The sequence below is a fragment of the Camelus ferus genome, chromosome 19 (assembly GCF_009834535.1).
Source record: "Camelus ferus isolate YT-003-E chromosome 19, BCGSAC_Cfer_1.0, whole genome shotgun sequence".
Lineage (NCBI taxonomy): Eukaryota > Metazoa > Chordata > Mammalia > Artiodactyla > Camelidae > Camelus > Camelus ferus.
The window spans coordinates 26423383-26446183 of record NC_045714.1 but is presented as its reverse complement, the minus strand read 5'-3'; positions in this window follow the sequence as shown (position 1 = coordinate 26446183).

Genomic DNA, 22801 nt, shown 5'->3' with positions numbered 1-22801 from the left:
GCACTTTGCATTACACAGGACTGGTATTCCTGAACAAGGGCACGTGTGTTGACTTCTCATATGACCCTCATGTTTCATGAAACTTCTCTGACCTCAGAGAGTTCAGGAAATGAGGTTCTGAACCCACGGGTCCATGGTTTCTGTGCATTTCTCACATCGCTTGACCCTTGTATCATTTATGCTGTGGCTATTTAAGCGGGTCAGTTTGACCCCTCCTTGCCTGGATGCAACATGCCATTGTTTCTCCAGCTTCTAGGAGAAATGCAGTCACACCACATGCATTGAAAGTGTCCACTGGGGAGGGATGGCAGGCACACTATCTCCCTGGCTACATTCTTTTCCCACTTTTTCTCTTAGAGTTTCCTTGTGGCTCTGTGTCCCTTCCCAAAACCCCTGTCCCCAAAAGGTGACCATAGGAGCATACATAGTCTTAGCTGACTGCTGTCTTTGCTGCCTTGGAACAACATAGCCCTGCTTTCTTCTCTACCTACCTTGGAATTCAATGAGACTTTATCATTTTGTCTGGTCAGTCTTCAATTAACTGTGACTTCTAGAGCTCTGCCTTCAAGTTCTCCTGCCCCATGAACAATGCCTCTATCAAGTTAGGAGTTTTAAAACAATAATGAACACAAGTGAACACCTATTTCAAGGAGTTTCCAACAAATAGCAAGCCTCTCTAAGACAAGGTCTCTTATTCATGCTTATACCTTCACCACCTAGCAGATTTCTGGGCACAAGGTGGCCATTCATTGGGTTGATTGAACTAATAACCCTATAGAGAATTATTTTATATACTAGAGTATCTTCCTTAATGGGAATGATAAGCTCTATTTTAAATATGTTTATAAATGTGTGTTTTTGCATTTGGGGATTTTCTTAACTACAATAGGATGAAATGGACTTAATTACTCAGAGGGAAATATAACCTGGATCTTTTCCATATACAGGTAGGCTGTGAAATTCTCTCTGGAGAAAAGAGTCTTTGCTTGGAAAGTGACAGTAGGTCAGGGCAAAAAAATCTTCTCTTGGGTCACCAAATTGTAGGAGGTGCGTTCTGAGCTCTAGGCGGCCATCCAACATTCTCATGTCCCCTGATGCTTAAAAACTAGGCTCTGATTTTTATTTTTATTTTGTTTCCAGTGCCAGTGCGCCTGGGTTCAACATGCTAATTTGAAAACTAGTTGCATACATTTGCATATTGTGCATAGTCTTGACTTCATAGAGCAGAATTAAAATTAAATAGGGTTCTCTATCTTTTCACTAGTCTAGCATGGTTTTAAAATTCTACCAAAAAATTCCATTTGGCTTCATTTTTCTCAAACACTTCGAAATTGCAGAAATGATCATGGGGTTTAATAATTACCCTCTTAATTAAGTCAATGTAAAAGAAGTTTAGGCTTTCTTGACATGAATTATTTAATCTACAATGACTGGTTAATTTCCATTGCTGCTTGACCTGAAGTCCATGTACCCAAACTGACTTGAGTGGGAGGAGGGTCCATAAACTAAGGAAAAAAGAAAGACGCCTTGCTTTCACTGAAATTTCACATTCTCTTTAATTATGTATATAGTCTAACAGTATCTGCATCTGTGGCTTCAATACAAATCGCTGTTATTTTAATATCAGTGCAATTGTTGCACATCTTAAAATACCATTTACTCTAATCACTTCTTTTAAATTATATGATTAGACTTTCCACTAGTTCTGGCTTTTTAATATTCTAATAAAGAAGCACAAACATTACTATATCACAAATTTATGTTTTTTAATATTTAGGTTACTAAATCTTACTATAATCCAGTTATGGCTTTGTATGCCTGTGCATTTCACATTGTGCCTTTAAAGACGTTAACCTGAGGAAGGGACCATCGGCTCATCCGACTGCCAGCAGAATCCAAGGGACAGAAAAAGCTAAGAATGTGAGGTTTACCCATTTATTTGTCCATACCCCCCACTTCTTTTTGTGTGCATGTACCTCTTGTTCAACCACAGCCCAAGGCACCTGGTCTCCATCTCCTCGACAGGACCCTCCCTTATTTGCTAACAGCCCTTTTTCCTGATGAAGCTTGAAACGCAGTGAGCGATTTCTGAAGGGGAGAGAGTTCACTCAGGCATGGCTTGATGCTCTGAAAAAGTCATTGAATTTAGAAAGAGGATGACATTTTAAAAATATATCTAACCTAAAGTCTGATCACTCTGTCGGCTTCTAAAAAAAGCAGCCCTCTAATTGGGCCCCTACCAATCCCAAATCCTTAGGACAGATTCTAAATATAGAATCCCCTCTTCACTTCCATTAGAAGGACAGTTTAAATGGCATGTCATCTAATGATGAAACATTAACTGGAATTACTCTGAACTTACTGTGTTTGCTTCTTGCTGGGGCAAAGGTGAAGGTGGGGAGTACCCGGGACCCTGCAGAGTTTGGAGGGGCATGTGTTCTGCTTAGAGCTGGTATCTAACAAATAGAAGGGTTTGATATACTAGCTTGATTCATTAGTGGAGGTTAAAAATGAGTGTCTGAAGTCAATTCTTTTTACTGTAGCAATGACAAAACAAATTTTACTCTAAATACCCCATGTTGAGGGTACAAACATTGAAATGCTTCTCTTGGATGCCCAGATAGTGTGGAGTGATGGGTTTCCCTTGCTGTGAGAATATGGGTGCTGTCACCCTGCTCAAGCCCAGTGGCTGTTGGATGGGCATCCTTCCCTGCAGCCCTGCCCATGTCATCTAAAGCCACCTCCCTCACCTGCTGAGTCACAGTGCAGGAAGCCACATCTGGTGAAAAGCAGCCTCAGAGCTTTCGATCTTTACCCAGCATATTTTGGGAAGCAGACTAGAGCCAAGTATGAGCCTTAGGCACAACGATTCAGTAGGCACCATCTGCGACTGCAAACCCCACTTCTGCTTTTCAAGGTTTTCCTAACCCTTCAGCATCCCTTGTCCTCAAGCATTCCATGCCCGCATGCTGCTGTAGCCCTCCCCAATGGCTGGTGAACTTGTTCACTGCATGATATTAGCAGGACAATGTGTCCTTCACCAGGGGATAGCTGTCAGCTGGAAGAAGCAAGTATTTATAAGGGATGGAATTCTTAAAGTGAACTTCCAATGATAAGGAGTGGAATCTGGGAGCTGTCTCCGCCAGGCTTTTCACTTCGAGTGAATCAAAAGGGAGATTATGTTGGAGGAGGGCCTCCCTTAATCAGTTAAGGTCTTAAAAGAGGGTTTGTAGATCAGAAATGAAAGATGTTGGAGCCAAGTCAGCTCCCTCTGACCTAGAAGAAGGCAAACTTCCATGTTGTAGAGAGAAGCACACCTGGCGGGGGACAGCGTGCAGCCTTGACAGCGTGCTGAGAGCCTCAGACCCACAACAGTGGCAAGGAACTGAGTTCGGTTGACAACCTGCATGAGCTTGGACAGGTTGCTGCATGCCAGGAGAGAACCCAGCCCAGTCAGCAGCTTGATTTCAGGCTCGTGAGACCCTGAGCAGGGGATATATCTAAACTGGGCCTCATCTCCTGACCCCCAGAAACTGGAGATATTTTGTGGTGTGTGCAGCTCTAAGTTTGTATAATTTCTTTATACAGAAATAGAACACTAATGGGACTCAAGAGAGTCTTAACTTTTCTGTGTCATGGACCCCATGGGAAGTCTGGAGAAGCCTGTAAACTTCAGCTCAGAATTAATTTTTAACTGCTTACAATAAAATATGTAGGGTACAAAGGAGAAAGCTTTTATTGAAATAGAGTAATATAAATCTTAAGAATGTATCTGGGTCAGAGTAACATATACACTTATTTCTCAACACATTAAATAATAAGATCTTGTGGTGGATCTCAGAACTGCTGTAACACTGAAGAAATAGCACATACCAGCCTTCTTTTGAGGGACCCACAGCAAGAGTAATGTGATATGAAATCAACTGTTGCTTCTGTGGGTGTCAAGACCGCTGATGGTGTTCTTCTGGTTGTTTGCTTTCATTCACAGTTGAAGGGAATGCCACATTTCAGATAGAGTCGGTGAACATCAAGATTTTTTTTCCCCATCCCAGCACTCAGACACCTACATTCTTCCAACCTGAGCTGGCTTCGCTGTTCTGAGCAATCCCTGGCCGGTTCCAGCAAATGGAGCCACCAGCATTGGCCCCCTGTTCACACCCTCAGGACGGCTGCCCTCTTGTTTCTCACCGGCTCATTTTTCCTTAATTATGAGGGTAACTCAGTTTGCGTGTGTGACTCATGTCTTTTTGATTATGTGGAATTAACTCTAACAGAACACAGCTGCACCAGGGTAAACTCTGAGTGTGTCTGTCTGGATTTCCAAATGTCGGCATGGCAGATGCCCTCCTCGGGGAGGCCAAAGCTCATAACTCAGATGGCAGAGCAGGGGTTCAGGCTGTGGCCTTCCTTCAGTCTGCACCTGCCCATCCACCTTCATTCTCTTGTCTGCAGTCCTGTGTGTGCTTGTGAAAACCTGCTTTCCACCCACTGCTCTCTGCACTGTCAGAGTTATAAATCGATGTTCTCGGCTCTTAGCTGAGCTGTAAATCAATGTAATGTGTGTTTTCCAAATATTCCTTTACTTTCTTTACTCTTTAATTTTTCAAAAAAATTAAGAGCATGCGGTTTAAAATTTATTAAGTACATAAGAGCTGCTGATTCCTTCTTTCTCTTGTCCCAACTTGTGTTTCTCTCTTCTTTTCCTCTGTTGGTTACTATCTTGACTTTACATAACATACCTATTATTTCTGGATTTATTCACTTTTCATGAAGTCTGTTAATTCACTGTTACGAAAGATGAGGGTTTCGCTCACTTTGCTCCCCATTTCCCATGGCTGGTAATTTTATTGTCTTAGCTCTATGAATTGCTTTTTATCATTCTTCTGTTCATATCAACTGCAGCATATCTATCTACTCTTCTTTTTCTTCTGTGTTTCATTTTCTTTCAGGTAGATATTTGCTCTCATATTGTCAGGCTTAGCATCATTTAACTTTCCTTCTTAAATCAAAATTGTGATTCCTCTATAGATTTTTCTGTAGCTTTATTTTGTACTTTCCCTATAGATTAAGAGTAGGAACTTAACAAAGTGCTTTTATCTAACTTTGACTATCGAAATATTGTTCTATGAACGGCCAGGTGGTGGTAAGAACACAGATCTAAAGTGATGACCTCGTGGACCACTTGAAAACATAAGTGCCAGTCATCAAGGTCAAACAATTCTCGTATTGTTTATACTATCAAGTGATTACACTTATCTATTTTTATTTATTTAACACTGTGATAAATATCTTATGTGGAGGATTTGTTTTTTGTTCATTGTTTGTCTCTTTGAGTTGTTAGTTACTTTTATGTTTGGGGGTCTTCTTGGCAAAAGAATACCATGACTTCAGCCCCCAATTTTGTGGACTGTCCCACTACCAATTAAATCAGAACTTCTGTGGATGGAAGCCCAGCATAAGCTTATTTCAAATTAAAGTATTCCTAAACAAAGACAAAACTGAACCAGATCAGCTTGAGAGAGAAGAACAACCATTGCAACTATATATCCTATCACGATGTGTTATCTTCCAGCTCTAGAAATTAGGAGCCCAGGGCATTTGTCCCTTGGAAAAACCCACCTAAATAGTTTCCATCCAGATATTTTGGGTGCAGCTCTATCTCCAGTAATAGTGGTGGAGCATGTGACTCAGACCTCACCTCTCAGCAGAGTTCCACCTTCATTTAGGAAGCAGGTGTAGATGACCATTGCTGGTCCCACTGCAAAGGTTTCATACTACTTAAAAAGAAATTATTTGGTAACCAAAATTCAACAGTGTCTATAGGATCTGAGAACTCAGGGTCCTCTATTTTGACCCAGTGGTACAATACTCCATTCTTTCAGTCATTCCTGAATGTCTTCTCAATTCCTTTTGGTAAGAAAACTTTTGGAAATTTTGAATCCACACTCTGAGTTCTTAAGCGAGCTAATGGGTTTACTTCCTAAACCCAATTAATTTCTGTTGCTGAGGTAGAGACTTACTGTTTGGATCTGAACACTGCTGTCTAGTTTGTAAATGATCCTCAGGCTAAAGTGAAACAGAACTGTTAATGTATTTTTGATGAATATTAAAAATTCATGAAAAAAATTAAAAGTATGATAAATATTCAAAGGAGCCCGGTTTGGGTTTACTTGCCTTGAAGTCATTCTCCCTCTCATCCTCTCTCCCCTACTCTGCAAAGAATATCATAAAACGTCCATGTCTTTCTACGTTATGGAAAGTCAATTTGATAAGAATGCTGTTATGTCTGTAACCTGTCAGGGGTAAATTGAGCTGAAAATTATTCAGTAGCCTGGTAGAAGCAAATGTGAATATGGAAATTCTCATTAAAAGCCCTAAGAAGCTACAGATGTTTAAGTAAATTCTACTGATGGCTTTGCCCTGACCTTTGTTTCACTGCCCCTTCCACGGTGTATGGGAATCCTTGAGCTAATCTCACCCCAGTTATCAGTCTCAGACCAGGAGGTCTTTTCCAGAATCATTGGCTAGGGCATTAGCTCATTTTCTCCCCAGCTTCCCTCTTCTGTCCCCCGCCTGCTGGTAACAGCTCTCTGTGCAGTGCTGTGGGCAGGAAAAAGCAAAAACTTTCTCCTTCAATAAATAGGACATCCCATTCAGGTCACTCATGCAGCTCATTTTAAATAAATTGAATCAATGGATGCCTATTATCTGCTTGTCCTTGAACTAAGATAACATGAGATTTCAGGTATCACTCAAAGAAGGAATTATGAGGGTGACAAATTTGCTGAGGGCTCCAAGGCCAGTTTTTATGGAGCTTAACTTGAGTAGGAATTGGGGAAGGGGCCTTTTATTGCTCCTAATAAAGTAATGTGTTAACTCTTGCTATGCCCTTGGAGAAAAGTCTCACGAAGTTTGAAAATTGGAGAATATTGTTAAGTCAAGTTTTATTTTTGTGAAGTGAATGAGGTTAAGTGATGGTGCTTATCCCAGGAGACTGGGGATGCCCAGTCCCTTCCCAGAGGACCTCTTGTCATGCCCTCAACCGAATCAGCAAGTCAAGTGAATCAGTAACTCAAATTCATATATAGAAGTTACATGAGGAGTAGCATAAATGTTGTTTTATTACAAAAGGGATTAAATTTGATTGAAGTAAATCATCCCTGAGCTTCCCTTCTCTGATGATGAATTTGTTCTACTAATTTTTCATTCTGCAGCTTTAAATGAAGGTGGAGTCTTCATTTATTTAATTCAGATTATGTCTTTGTTATTATTGTGATTCTCTGATATTTTAAGTTCCCCACTCTCTGCCTGGTTACACGAGATGATCTTTTCTTATTCCTTTCAAGTTAGACAGGGCCATGCACCCTGTTTGGCTGGTGGAATGTGAGCAGAAATGCTCTGTATGACTGCCAAGATGTAGCCCTTAATCGCTGATACCTGAACCTTGAGTTCTCTTGCCCTGTGCCTGTGACCCTAGAAACAGAGGCTGGCATGCAGGAACCTCGGGATTGATGCAGCCTGAAAGGACAGTGGTCCTGACTTGTGGCTGATTAAGGGTGAATGGGAGATAACTTTGCATTGTGCTGAGCCACTGAAAGTTTGGGATTACTTTTACTGCAGCTCAACCTAGCCGATCCTAGGACATTCTTGATATGAATAGTTGATTCAAAAAGTCTTCATGTCGTATCAGTTCCCAGGAGGCAGATACCTTAGAAATACTAGGTTCCAAAAGGTCGTTGTACAGCCCAGTTTTCTGTAAGTCCAAATGAGTACCATCTATCCATCTGAGTGAGGTAAAATTACCACTGCTCTGCTATGGTTCAGGCTTGATTCTCACCTATGTCTTAAGTTCACCAAAACAGTTGAATTATTTTAATAATTCCTACATCTTAATTTCTTGAAAAGTGAGAATACATTGACTAAAATAGCCCTATTGTAGTTGTAATAGGCATGAATGTAGAAGGCCATATTTCCAGAAACCCTATTCAAATCTGAAGAGCTGAGGAATGGGATGTATTTTGAATGGTTCTTTGTAAATTATTTGGTAGAATAAAGAAGCTTTAAAATGTAGTTACAGGGGGAGGGTGATAGCTCAGTGGTAGCGCACATGATTAGTCTTCATGAAGTCCTGGGTTCAATCCCCAGTACCTTCATTAAAAAACAAACAAACAAAGACCCAAAAATGTAGGTACAGTATTTCTTCCTAATCTCCACCAAGGAAGGTTCATTAATAATAAACATAATACTGATTTTAAGTTTTTTTTTCTCCCATAACAAGGGACTGTTTACTTTCCTTGGGAGTGGATTCAGCCCCCTAAAGCATGATGTTTTTGAATTAAGCAGCTATTGAGTTGTGAAGTGGGAAGGAGACTAAAACTGAAATTTTTGCTAATGCCCCACGGGGGCTGAAAGTGTCATAATGAAGCTTCCATCAGCATCACAGAAGTATGTCTGCACTGGAGGAGGTGGGGAGGCTCTCATCTCACTAATATTTATGAAGTCCTTACAGAGAGGTGGGCACACTTATCCTTCACTTATATACTCCTTTTTGGATCTAATTTCTTTGGAAAAATTGACAGACTCAAGGAAGTTACAGTCCCCTTAATGTGTGCCTTATTTAGAACAACCATTGGCATGAGTCAGGCTACTCTCTTACTGCTATAGTGTAGATATTACTTCTGGAAGATGCATGGAGTTCTTTCTAAATTTCTCTTGCACCTTGCGTTCTACCAGATGGTTTCCCTAGGGACCATCTGATCTGCAGTCTTCCTCACTTGCAAAGGCAGCTTGTCTTTAAGGTTGCTGGTCTCTCCTTAACCTGTTAAAGATCCTTGTGCCTGATGATGATTAGGCTGAAACTGCCAGTTGTATAACAGGTCAAAAATCATTGACTATCAAAATTATGTCTGGTTCAAACTTTATTTGCTGTGGTTAGAGATTCTTGGAGAATTTAAAGAACTGCCTGGTGGGTATAAACAACTTTCTCTTTGTTGTTTTATTTTCTGTTCACCTACAAAGGAAACAGACAAGAAATAGAAAGAATAGCACCAAGGGCATCTGTACACATGGCCAAGGTTCCTATACATCCCACCCTGGCCCTACTCCCAGCCAAGGGGTAGTGAGAACGAAGAGCAAAGAAGAGGAAGGAATGATGGTTTACACTTGAGATCCAGGCAGCCTTGGGCAATAGCTTTATTCTGGTGGGCTGCTGCCTCCCAATAATGAAATGAGGGTATGTTCTCCCTACTTTAAAGAGTTTTCTTGATAGAAAATAGGATAACAGGGAAGTATTTTATACTTTGCACATCGAAGAAGCAGGGCACATCTTAGACATCTGTAACAACATTTGTGAAGTCACACTATACCACCCCCCCAAATGAAAACAAATAGAAAATACAAAAACAACGGTCACAAAACCTCAGGGTTCTCTAGCTCTCCTTCGACCACATATCCAGGAGAAGAGAGAAGAGCTTCAGGAGAGAACAAATCAAGAGGAATGAGAAAGAAAACTGTCTACTTTTCTTCCTTACCTACTCGGCTGCAATCACTGTAATCGTGTTAGCTTATGAAATACCCACAGCCCTTCTACCGTTATCCCATTTGACAGCAGAGGAGACTAAGGATGACAGAGGAAACAGAGCTTGCCCCAAGTGCCAGAACTTGTTAAATGGCAGAGGAATAGACTCAAAGCCAATCTGGCTGACTCCAAAGTTGTATTTCTTCCAAACTGATACACAGCCCCTCCCTGGGATCCAGGCAGGCAGCGGATTTGATGGGAACCAGGAAAGCAAAGGGTTCTAGGTGGGGGCAGGAACTCACCTCCCCACAGCTTCTCTGACAGTATATCCTGCTCCTCTGCTCTCTGAGATTTTCTCCAGCATGCCAATGAAGTCGTATCCCTGGTGGTCCTCAAAGAAACACTGGGGTAAGAGTGGGAATACTATCTGTTCATACTTTACTGTTATCTTGCCCCATTTGATGAGCAGGTCATCATAGGAAAAGAACCTAAAAGGTGTAGATGCCCTTTTGTTAATGGAAGATTGATTGATTGATTGATTGATTTTTGCATATATACTTTTTATTGAAGTAGAATCAGTTTACAATGTTGTGTCAATTTCTGGTGTACAGCATAATGCTTCAGTCATACATGAACATGCATATATTCGTTTTCGTATTCTTTGTGTAGATGCCCTTTTGAGAGAGACATTGTCTGCAAATGCCTCCAGTAAAGACACAGACTATTATAGGGGAAAAAGCATCGTTTTGGGGATCGGGCAGCTATTCCACTTAATATTTGTGAGATATTGGACATCTGAAAATGGGATGATCATACCTACTTTGTAAGATTGCTCTGAACCAGCAACTCTCTCTTTTTATTTTTTGGTTTCCTTTCCTCCTCCTCCTCCTTCTTCTTCTTTTGGTTTCAGGGCTACTTTCATACTTGAAAATGTGTTGGGCACCCCAAAGAGCTTTTGCTTAGTTAGATATGAGTTCTATCTATTGATATTAACCATATTATAAGTTAAAACCAAGACATCAAAAATATTTATTAATTTACTTAAACATTAGAATACATCTACTCCATGTTACCATAAAGAACATATATTTCTTAAGAACAATAACTATGCATCCCAAAAAAAAGTATTGAGAGGAGTAGCACTGCTTTTCAACTTTGTAATTTGCTTTAATGTCTGGCTTAATATAAAACAGCCCAATTCTCTTATCTGCTTCCACATTCAATCTGTTGTAATATGTTGTTTTGGTTGAAGTTTATAAAGAAAAATCAGCTTCAAACAGATTTGCAGTTGCAAAAGTGAGGATGTCATGGATTGCCTGAAAGATGACCTACAAGGGTTCTGGCACTATACTTCGAGAACATCTGCTCTAAAGATTAAAATGAGTGGACAAATACAAAGGATGTACTCCTGTGCTAAGATTACAGAGTGAACAGATGCTCACTAAATTGTATGAGAAAATGTTTCACCCAAACGTCAGTGCACCTACATACCTATGTCTAAGGAATGTATCCCCAAAGAACATATGTGTGTGTGTATGTATATATATATCACAGTGAATATATATATATCTAATAACCAAGCGAACGAATTAAAGTATACATACATGCACATGAACAAAGCTTTGAATTCCCTTGACCTCCCTTAGATCAGAATGTTGATACTACTTTGCAAATTATTTTAACAACATTCTCTTGCCCCCACCCCTCTTAACGTTCACCTTTTTTTTTTTTTTTTTAACTGGGAAAGCTGCCTTATATTGGTCTGACCCATATGGTAACAGTGGTAGGCAACGCCCAGCATCTCTCTCTGTTATGGATTCCCTTTCTCTCTGTCCTGGGAATTCATGACTCAATCCCAGAAACAAAGTATCAAACATGTTCACCAAGGCAAAATAAAGGCAATGCCACCTAAAATCCCTTCCTCGGTAGTGGGGAGGAGCCTGGAAGAAGGGCTTACCTTGGACAGTATCTTTAATCTCAACATAAGAACCCAGAAAATGACTTGAGTGGCAATTTTTTCAATTCGCCGAAGTATGGTTCATTTAAAATACCATTCTAGACACACAGGAGGGAAGTTAGTAGACATATACAACACCAGCGTGAAGCACTGAAGCTTAACTCTCTTTTAGAACCACACGTACAAAGGCTGCAGGACTTTTACTAGGTCCCCTGTACCATCAGCATCTCCTTGGCATTGACCTTAGGGTCTTCAGAGTTTGATGGATGAAAGTGTCCTATAAGATATTTTATAAAGGTTGTGATTCCTGATATATTTTTTATTCATTTTAGTTTGTTTTGAGTTCTTCCTTGACTTTGGCATTGTTTTTAAGAAATATCCAATATTTCACTGATACTCCTTTTTTCCATTAAAAAAGATCTAGGTATAATTTACATACAGCAAAAGTCACTATTTTCAGTGTAGAGTTCTGACTGATGCTAGAGTTGTGTAACCACCAACAAAGTCAACATATAGAACAGCTCCAGCATTCCTCAGTTCTCTCATGCACTTTATAGTTAATTCTTACCCCCACCTACAGTCTTGGAAACCACTGATTTTTTTTCTGTTGTCTTTTATAGAATATAATATTAATGGAATTACAGCCTTTTGAGTTCGGCTTCTTTCACGCAGTATAATCAGTTTTAGATTCATCTTTATTGGGAGGATATATCAGTAGTTGGTCTGCTTTTCTTGCTGGGAACTATTCCATTGAATGGATATTCCACGTTGTGTTTAGTTATTTCCAATGAAGGTACACTTGAGGTGTTTCCAGTTAAGGGCAATTACAAATAAAGCTAATATGAACATACATTGTGTGTGTGTGTGTGTGTGTGTGTGTGTGAACTTAGATTTTCATTTAACTTGGGTTGCTGAGTCATATGGCAAATGTACCTTTACTTCTATAATAAATTGCCAAGCTGTTGTCCAAAGTAGCTCTACTATTTTGTGTTCTTTCTATTAATAGATGGGAATTTTAGTTGCTTTAGTTCCTTGCTTGCATCTTGGTACTGTCACTGTCCCCCACCCCATCTTAATAAGTACATTTATACACATTTATTCATGTTTTTGAGGTCTCTACTTTCTATACTGTTAACAAAAAGTCACAAAATAGGGAATATGAAAATAGCTTAGATGGACAAAACACTTGTAAAAGCTATTGACAGAGTAACTAAACTACTGAAAAATACCAGAGACCTAAAATTCTCAACTTGTAAGCACAGGACTTTAAATGAAGTAAGAGTATAAAGTATTTTGATCCTAGGGATAATGTTTAGCAAATATTATGTTTTTAAATCCTCTAATCCTCTCAAACTCTTTAAAAATAATTCAACATTTTAGGGCTAAACTCAAATAAGAGACTTCACAGTAAAAATGAACACACAAGTATAAAGTTGATCCCTTCTCTAAATGTCCTTCTGATGCTGCATAAAGTTCTATTAAGTGAATATTATGTTTTTTTTAAATTTGGAAAGGTTAGTAGTAATTCTAAATAACTGTGTTTTTATAATGACTTTATGCCTTATAGTTGTTGAATAAAGTTGCCAAGTTTTAAAATAGAAATTTCATGTCCTTTTAAAAATTAACTTTATTAAGATATAATTCACATACCATAAAATTCACCTACTTAAAGTATACAGGTCAATGGTTTTAGTATAGTTGCAGAATTGTGAATATAACACTTTCTAATTTTTCTATTTACTTTTTAAACAGCAGGGACTTACTATATTGGGGTTCCATGATTCTTGATCTTTATTTCAGAATATGTATGTCTTTACACACATTTTAAGAATGTTCAGTGATGAGAAATCCAAAGAAGCAGGGGTGTAATTTTCCCCAGGAGTAAACTTTTCAATGAATAATGTTAAGATATTTTTCCAACTAAATTGTTGAATGATATCAAGCTAAATATATTGATAAAATTGTACTTGGGACTTAAAAGCTATGGAGCTTATTTTTAATAACACAGTAAAAAAAATTAAGTGGAAATCAAGTTCATTAAAAACTCTTCTTTGTAGTAAGAAAATTTAAAAGCAACAAATGTAGAAACAAAATTTTATTAGGTCCAAGAAAAGCTTAATTTATTTTTCTCTTCACTATTTTTCAACTTGGACATCATGGGTTTTCAAATAACATCATTGCCTTAAACTCTTTAGGTCAAATTTTCGTTTGTTTTATGAGTACATTTGCATCTAGGCCAGTTTCCATTAAGGATGTTGAAATATATTTATCTCTTCAAAGTTGATGGAATTATTTTAAAATGTCTATTAAATGAAGTTAACAAGTAATCTGAAGGTCACCAAACTATGGGCACATATGAGGTCATGTTAATATAAACAGCCAAATTTTGCTAACGGGTGTATCTCCGCTTAGGTTATGGCGGGATTTTATCCCTGGTTCCACAAGTACTGCCCAAACAATACCTCCAAAATGCTCACAAATTGGGCCTTGGCTCACAGTGTTACTTACCTGAGTTGCTTCTCACAATCCCCCACCCCTGACTGTGCTGTAACAAACTTCCAACTCACTGGTTTCCACCAATGTCATGGCTCTGCCTAACCTGTTTACAGCCCTGCTTCTTTGAACTGGTTCAGTAAATCATCTCCTCTTGGGTTCAGTTCTTCTATTTGGACCGCAATGTTTCCCAGAGTTTACAAAGGCTGCACTTTTATCCAGAACATTCCCTGGGTTCTCTAGGTTCCAGGGTAACTCTGTGGGCCTCTCCGTCCCTTCTGTTGGGTCCAGCTATCCAATTTCTCACCATCCTTAGCAAGAGTTCCCTTACGGCCTGGACAATTCCATCTGTCTTCGAGATTCTTCTATGCCCTCTTCCCATTCCTCCACTCCACCTTCCCTCCCACTGCCCTATCTCAACACAACACCCCACCAGGCTCTGCTGCAGGTGTCTGAAGGGGCAGACTTCCCTCTTGTATTTTCAAGGAGTCATGTGGCCTGCATGCCATGCAGGGACTCCCTGTAAGTAGGAGCTGGAGCAGCTTTGCCAAAATTCACATGGCCAGTGTTCCAGAAGCCCAGATTCAGTCCAGCCTGGGTCACCTCAACAGGAGCTAGAAAAGAGTTAGAGTAACAGATACATCAAGAGCTGCTGGCCATAACCAAGAAGATCTGGTGGGTTGTCAGCTGCAGAGACAGACATTTGTCTATCTTTTCCTGGCAGCACATTTTAATATTAAAAGGTATTTGGTGTAATCCCTGAGTCAACAAGTGAGTCATCTACTTGCACCAGGGAGACCCTGCCAGGCAGAGGCACTTGGGCTTTTGCCGTCCCATCAAATATTTTCAAATACCTGAAAGTATTTTAATATGGAATGCATCACAGGATATGGGATTCCACTAATTTGATAACTGAATGGGGGGACTGATGTTTATTTTAATAAAACCAAATCCCTTTTGGACGAGTCTTTTTTTTTCTGATTATGAAGGAGGAATTGCATTATGAGACACCCACTCATTTCTGATTCATGCCTCCAGCTGCGGTCCCACCCTCCTATACGTCCCCAACACGGTTCCTAACCCAAAGGAAGGGTATAACTGCCTCCCACAGCTTCATATTCAAGTCTTTCTCCTGGTTCTTTATAACTCATAGGTTTGCACAGCCCTGGTTATCTGGTATTGGTACTCAAAAGCAGCAGCCAGAAAGGAAAGATTTATGCTGAAAGTAGTGAAAGGAAGACATCTTTCCAAGTCTCTTTCTCTCTTTTATGTAGAGGCTATTTATAGGCTAAGAGAATTCCAAAAAGGATATATATTCAAACCCTTTTTAAAGTAGCATTTACAAATTCACTTCAATTTACTTTATTTCACTTCCTTTAGCTTTTAATTTTAAGCAATGACATCTAAATATTGTCAGTCACAGCCCCATACATTGCTGCCCAACACACCTGGGACCCTTATTCACTTATCCGATGCATATTTGAGGGTCAAACTCTGTCCTGGGTTCTGGGAAATTCAGAAATAAACAATACAGATGAGGTTCCCTCCTCATTCTGTCAAACAAATGATAAACACATAATCCAATAAATCCAACAAGAGAATATCAGATAGGTTTGACGGTCATGAAGAGTTCAGACATTAAAAGCAGCTTCTCAAAAGGGAACCTTCCTACACTGCGGAAATATATTTTGGTCTTAGCTACTATGGAAAATAATATGGAGATTCCTCAAAAAACTAAAAATATCTCTGTTTTTGTATCAATACCACGCTGTTTTGATTACTGTGGGGAAAAAAAGAAAAACTAAAAACAGACTTACCAAATGATCCAGCCATTCCATTCCTGGGCATATATCTGGAAGGAACTCTAATTTGAAAAGATACATGCACCTCAATGTTCACAGCAGCACTATATACAATAGCCAAGACATGGAAGCAACCTAAATGTCCATCAGCAGATGACTGGATAAAGAAGTTGTGGTATATTTATGCAAAAGAATACTACTCAGTCATAACAAAAGAATAAAATAATGCTATTTGCAGCAACATGGGTGGACCTGGAGATCATCATTCTAATTAAGTAAGCCAGAAAGAGAAAGAAAAATACCATATGATATCATTCATATGTGGAATCTAACAAAACAAACAAACAAACAAAGAAGAAAGAGGACACTAATGAACTCATCTACAAAACAGAAACGGACTTGCAGACATAGTAAACAATCTTATGGTTACTGGGGAAAAGGGGGTGGGAAAGGATACATTTGGGAGTTTTAGATTAGCAAATGTTAACCACTATATATAAAAATAGATAAAAAACAAATTTCTTCTGTATAGCACAGGGAAGTATATCCAATATCTTGTAATAACCTTTAATGAAAAAGAATATGAAAATGAATATATGTGTATATATATATGCATGACTGGGACATTGTGCTGTATACCAGAAATTGACACATTGTAACTGATTTCACTTGAAAAAAAACTAAAAACAATAACAAAAACAAAAAACAGATTCTCAGAGAATGCCTCAAGCTGAATCATGCATTCTGTGGGAAATATATGCAAAACAGAAGGAAATTTTATATTCTGTTGGCAAAGGCTGGGGAGGAACATCAGAGAGGACTAATGTAAGTCATGGTCTAATTCCCTTTGAAAAGAGCCTCCAGCATTTCCTTGGCATCTAACTCTGTCTTTCCTCATCTTCCCCCTCACCTAGCATCTGAGCAGATCCCACTGGAATGATGGGTGGGTGGTACTTGGGGAGGGTGCTGTTGAACCTTAGTGACCAAATGTATGAAAGTTTACCCATTTTACAACTATGTGCTAACTAGCTTAAAAATGATTTTAAAAGAGTTTCCTTCAGAAAATAAAATTTCTAATTATCAAAGGCTTCCAACTCAAGATCTAGGAAAAATGTCTAATTTTGGATGCATTTGTAACTGGAATCATCCAATCTCAAAACAGCTACTTGTTGATCTATCCCTTGCTAATTTCTCCCTGCTATAGTAGACCTTTCCCTGGCCACAACTGAGGGGAAATGATTGCCTAAAATTTTCCTTACTCTTCTCTTCATATACTTTTCTTGCCTGTAAAATGTTCTGCAGGCATATCCTCAAACTAGTTTAGTCCCTTCATTTTGAACCTTGCATGGATCTACTTTATGGAAGGTCATTCCAAATTTTATCTATTCTTTAATTCTCACCCACAGAACTAGGCAGAAAAAATGTTAATGAGGGGAACACTTGCAGTCATATTTCACTTGATTTTTATTAGTATGCTTTTTAGTTTAGTTCTATTTTTTAACAATTGGAATAAATTAAATTTATTTTTTAATTTAAAAATTACATTTTTAAAATTTATTTATTTTTAAAAATTTTTCTTTATTGAAGTATAGTTGATTTACAATGTTGTATTAGTTTCAGGTGTGTAGCAAAGTGATTCAGACATACACACACACACACACACACACACACATATACAGTCTTTTTCAGATTCTTTTCTCTTTTTGGTTACTTCAGGATATTAAATATAGTTCTCTGTGCCATACAGTAAGTTCTTGTTGTTTACCTATTTTTACAGATAGTAGTTATGTATATGTTAATCTCAAACTCCTAATTTATTCCCCCCTTTCCACTTTGGTAACCATAGTTTGTTTTCTATGTTTATGAGTCTATTTCTGGTTTATAAATAAATTTATTGGTATCAATTTTTTTAGATTCCACATATAAGTGGTATCATATGATATTTGTCTTTCTTGGTCTGACTTACTTCACTTAGTATGATAATCTCTAGGTCCATCCATGTTGCTGCAAATGATATTTCATTCTTTTTTATGGCTGAGTAATATTCCATTACATACACCATATTTTCTTTATCCATTTGTCTGTCGATGGGCATTTGGGTTGCTTTCACATCTTGGCTATTGTAAATAGTGCTGCTGTGAACACTGAAGTGCATGTATCATTTCTAATTAGCTTTTGTCTTTTCTGAATATCTGCCTAGGAGTGGGATTGAAGGATCATATGGTAACATTATTTTTATTTTTTAAAGGAATTTCCATACTGTTCTCCATAACATTTCACCTGATCTTATTGGCATATTGGTCACTGTAGCGGATTGAACGGTGGCACCAAAAGATACCTTCAGGTCCTAATCCTAATCATAGTACCTGCGATCATGACCTTATTTGAAAAACAAAGTGTTTGCAGATGTAAGTAAACTCAGCATCTCATGAAAAAACAATCTTGGGCCCTAAACCCAATGAAAAGTATCCTTATAAGAGACACACAGAGAAGAGGAAGAGGCCATGTGACTGTGGAGGCAGAGAATAGAGCTATGTGGCCACAGCCCAGGAATGTCAGCAGCCATCAGGAGCTGGAAGAGGCAAGGAGTGGCTGACATCTTGATTCCGAAGTTCCAGTCTCCAGAATTGTGAGAGAATACCTTTCCGTTGTTCTAAGTCACCAAGTTTGTGGTAATTTGTTACAGCAGCACTAGGAAACTGATACTGTTATGATGAGGACAGAAGAGATGCCCTGGAGTGCATGTCCTATCCACAGAAAGGGCCACATTGATGTGATCTGATCAAGTCAGTTTGAGAATGGAGTTCAGTTATAAAGGTGTCTATTGTGGAAATATTTCTATTTCTCATGTGCATGTCCCATCTAGAGCAAAACATGGGCAGCCATTTTTCTCTGTGAGAAGAAAAGAACTGATGTGTACTGGGAGCTGTTCAGCTAGATGACAACAGCCACACTCAAGAGGGTCTGACAGCAAGCCAAGAAATTAAATGAGGAAAATTTATACTGGAGATGCAATGTACAGCATGATAAATATAGTTAACGCTGTTGTCTGCTATATACGAAAGTTCAGAGTAAATCCTGAGTTCTCATCAAAAAGAAACTTTTTTTTCTTATTTCTTTAATTTTTTTAATCTATGTGAGGTAGTGGCTACTCACTAAACTTACTGTGACAATCATTTCATGTTTTATTAAGTCAAATCATTATGCTGTCCACGTTAAAGCTTATCCAGTGTTGTCTGTCAGTGTATCTCAATAAAACTAGAAGAGAAAAATAAGGTGCCAAAAAGAGAAAAAAAATGATCTAAAATGTGAAAAAATAAGTAAGTACGGCTAGTTTACACCTACATTTTTCCTGCAGATGTTCCTCCCTTCTTTCATAGAGACGTCCTTATGTACAAAACACAATTTCTCACCCTAGTGCTTAGCTCCTCTCCAAATGTTTAATCAGCGCATGGATGCTGTGTGGATACACTGTTCCCTTCACACTGAAAAGAGAGTGACCTTAAAACTCTCTGGCACTTGAGCAGCCATAAATTTCCCACATTGCCAGAGAACAGTACAGGCCAACTGCAGGGAGTGGCTGTTTATTTCTCCAAATACTGATGAAAAGCTGTTGTCTAGTGGTAATTCAACTTCAAATTTTCCAGCCAAAAAAAAAAAAAAAAAAAAAAAAAGATCTCCACTCACTCCTCAGTAATAAAACAGACTGTATGGGAAAATGCAAAGACTCTGGAAGAAACATTCATCAAGGTGTGGATGCTGTTTCATGAAAGCAAAACATGCCAAGCCAGTGACATTGAATCACGAGTTGCTGTTTGATTTCACTCTCCTCATGTGGCGGCCATGTCCAGAATAGGCAATGTTCTCAGGGTCAGGCTGCATCCTGCTGACTGCTATACACAGTCCTGGGCGATTGAATGAGATTTTCTATTTCCTCTGTCATTATTTCTGGAGCATAAGTCAGTCCTGCTCCAGGCTCTTGCAGAGCCCTGAGTCTTCTCCAGGATTTAGAAAGGCAGTGGACTATGAGGTCAGAGCTCCTGACACAGCTCAAGAGTTACCTTTGGGGGCACAGAATCCAGCCCTCTCCTGTTAGTCAGGCTCTGGTGGAGGGCAGCAGGAAAGAAGTGTGTTTTTTAATATGTTCCAGGAAAGACTTTATTCATATAATTTATTTCAAATGGTTACCCACATCCTTAGAATGAGGATGACGGCACTGATGAATAATTGTACCCGTGCTGATGTTTTGGTCTTATTGGAAAGAAATCTCCCATAAAGCTAGTAGAGATAGCCGGCAGAATGTAGCCAGCAGAGTGACTTAGAGGTGTGCCAGGGTTGAAGGCAAGTTTTATGCTCCCTGAGCAGAACCAGCCTGGGAATTATAGCAGTTTTGGAGAGGAAGTGTCACACTTCATAACATTAAAAAAAATCTGTTCATTCTCTATGAGAAGTTCACCCACCATTTAACTAGAAATGCATAGGGGCTATGAAAGATAGAGAAAAGTTTAATATAAAGTTCCATCTTCTACAGCAGACAATCTGCTAAAGAATAACATAGTTTCTTGAAAAGTAAAAAATATATATATAGTAACACTCATAAAGCAGTATCGAGTTAATTGTCTAATGAATAAAACATATGATAAGTTATGTGTTTGTAGGTGAGAAAGATTCTGTAGTAGAGTGGAAAGAACCAGGGCCTTGTTTCAGGCAAGCTGAGATCAAAGTGCCCCTTTTTTGCCTCTTCCTAGCTCAGGGATTGGGGCTAGTAGATTAACAGCTTCTGTGAGCTTCAACTATGTCAGGATGTCTGTGCCAGATTCTTAGGGTGTTTGGAAGAATAAGGCATAGTATATAGGAAAGACCTCGCCTTTAAAAGGTCCTTGAATGTGTTGTTGCTTCCTTATCACTTCTTCACTCTTAAGGTTCACAGTTTCCTAAGAAGGAAATCTCAAATTTTGGATTAGATTCTCATGAGGTGTTTCAAAGTCCGTGGGATGCTTGTGACATGACTAGATGTGGTGATTGGGGAACTGTTGATTACAGAAAAAATGTGTTAAACAGAGAGGGTTCTATTTTTTTTAATTGGCTAGCAATCCACGTTTTCCTTTGGTAAATTTTTTTGTATTGCAGTGTAATTGATTTACAATGTTGTGTTAATTTCTGGTGTACAGCATAGTGATTCAGTTTTACATATATATATCCCTTTTCATATTCTTTTTCATTATAGGCTTTTACAAGGTATTAAATATAGTTCCTTTGCTATACCGTAGTACCTTGCTGTTTATCTATTTTATATATAGTAGTTATTATCTATCTAAAAAAAGAGACCAAAAAAACTTATTTACCAAAATCAGAAACAGACTCACAGACATAGAAAACAAACTTGTGGTTATCAGGGGGGACAAGGGGTATAGAAAGGTTCTTAACATACAAATAGTCCAAAGACATGGTTGGGTTTCTGACTTATCATAGAGCTAGTGGAATTCATAATTGGACCCCCAGTGGAGGCATCGAAAAAAGGTCTTAAGCGGAAAATTCCCTTCCCTAAATCCAGATCTCACCTCCCTGGTTGTGTTAATCCTGTTTGAGCATTAAATTAGCTCTAAGCTTCCTGGTACCCAGGGGGACAATGAAAACATAGCAGATTATATAATTTTCACTGACTGATAAAAACGACATATGGAGTCCTTCTGGAGATTAAATTTTAAGATTTAAAAGGTGTGGCCATTCCATCATTCAAAAATCCACAAATGACAAATGCTAGAGAGGCTGTGGAGAAAGGGGAACCCTCCTACACTGCTGGTGGGAATGCAGTTTGGTGCAGCCACTATGGAAAACAGTATGGAGATTCCTCAAAAGACTAGGAATAGACTTACTACATGACCTAGGAATCCCACTCCTGGGCTTATATCCAGAAGGAACCCTACTTCAGGATGACACCTGCACCCCAATGTTCATAACAGCACTATTTACAATAGCCAAGACATGGAAACAGCCTAAATGTCCATCAACAGATGACTGGATAAAGAAGATGTGGTATATTTATACAATGGAATACTACTCAGCCATAAAAACCGACAACATAACACCATTTGCAGCAACATGAATGCTCCTGGAGTATGCCATTCTAAGTGAAGCAAGCCAGAAAGAGAAAGAAAAATATCATATGAGATCGCTCATATGTGGAATCTAAAAAACAAAAACAAAAATAAAAACAAAAGCAAAGCATAAATACAAAACAGAAATAGACTCATAGACATAGAATACAAACTTGTGGTTGCCAAGGGGGTGGAGGGTGGGAAGGGATAGATGGAATTTCAAAATTGTAGAATAGAGAAACAAGATTATACTGTATAGCACAGGGAAATATATACAAGATCTTATGGTAGCTCACAGAGAAAAAAATGTGACAATTAATATATATATGTTCATGTATAACTGAAAAATTGTGCTCTACACTGGAATTTGACACAACATTGTAAAATGATTATAAATCAATAAAAAATGTTAAAAAAAAAAAAAGTAAAAGGTGTGGCCATAAAGAAATAAGGATTCATTTACATGTTACATCCACAAATGTGCTTTATCTCTTTGCTTCACAGGTGTGGCTTCCAATATTTGGGGGCAAAGTAGAAAAATCCACACCTGATGGATATGGTCTGTAGGGCATTATGGCTCTGAGGAAACCTGGGAAAACAGGGATGCATGTACCTAAGATTGGAAACGTATGTGAACAGCTTTAGACTATGAGAGATCAGTGGGGAATAGAGAGAAAACAGGGTAGAAGAATCCACCCACAGTGGCTTCTATTAAGACAATCTTGGTAAAGGCATCAGATATGAACAGCAGTGGAAATCTAGAGACTGGGATAAGGCCAAGGACATTGCCTGGATGGTATGCCTAAATTTAAGATGTTTTTTGTGACAGAATGGATTGAGGTGAGTCACTGGTTAAATTCTGGATGAATGTAAGAAAATTTTGACCTACCGTTGCAGCCATCCAATCTGAATTCATTTGTAAAGGAATATTCAT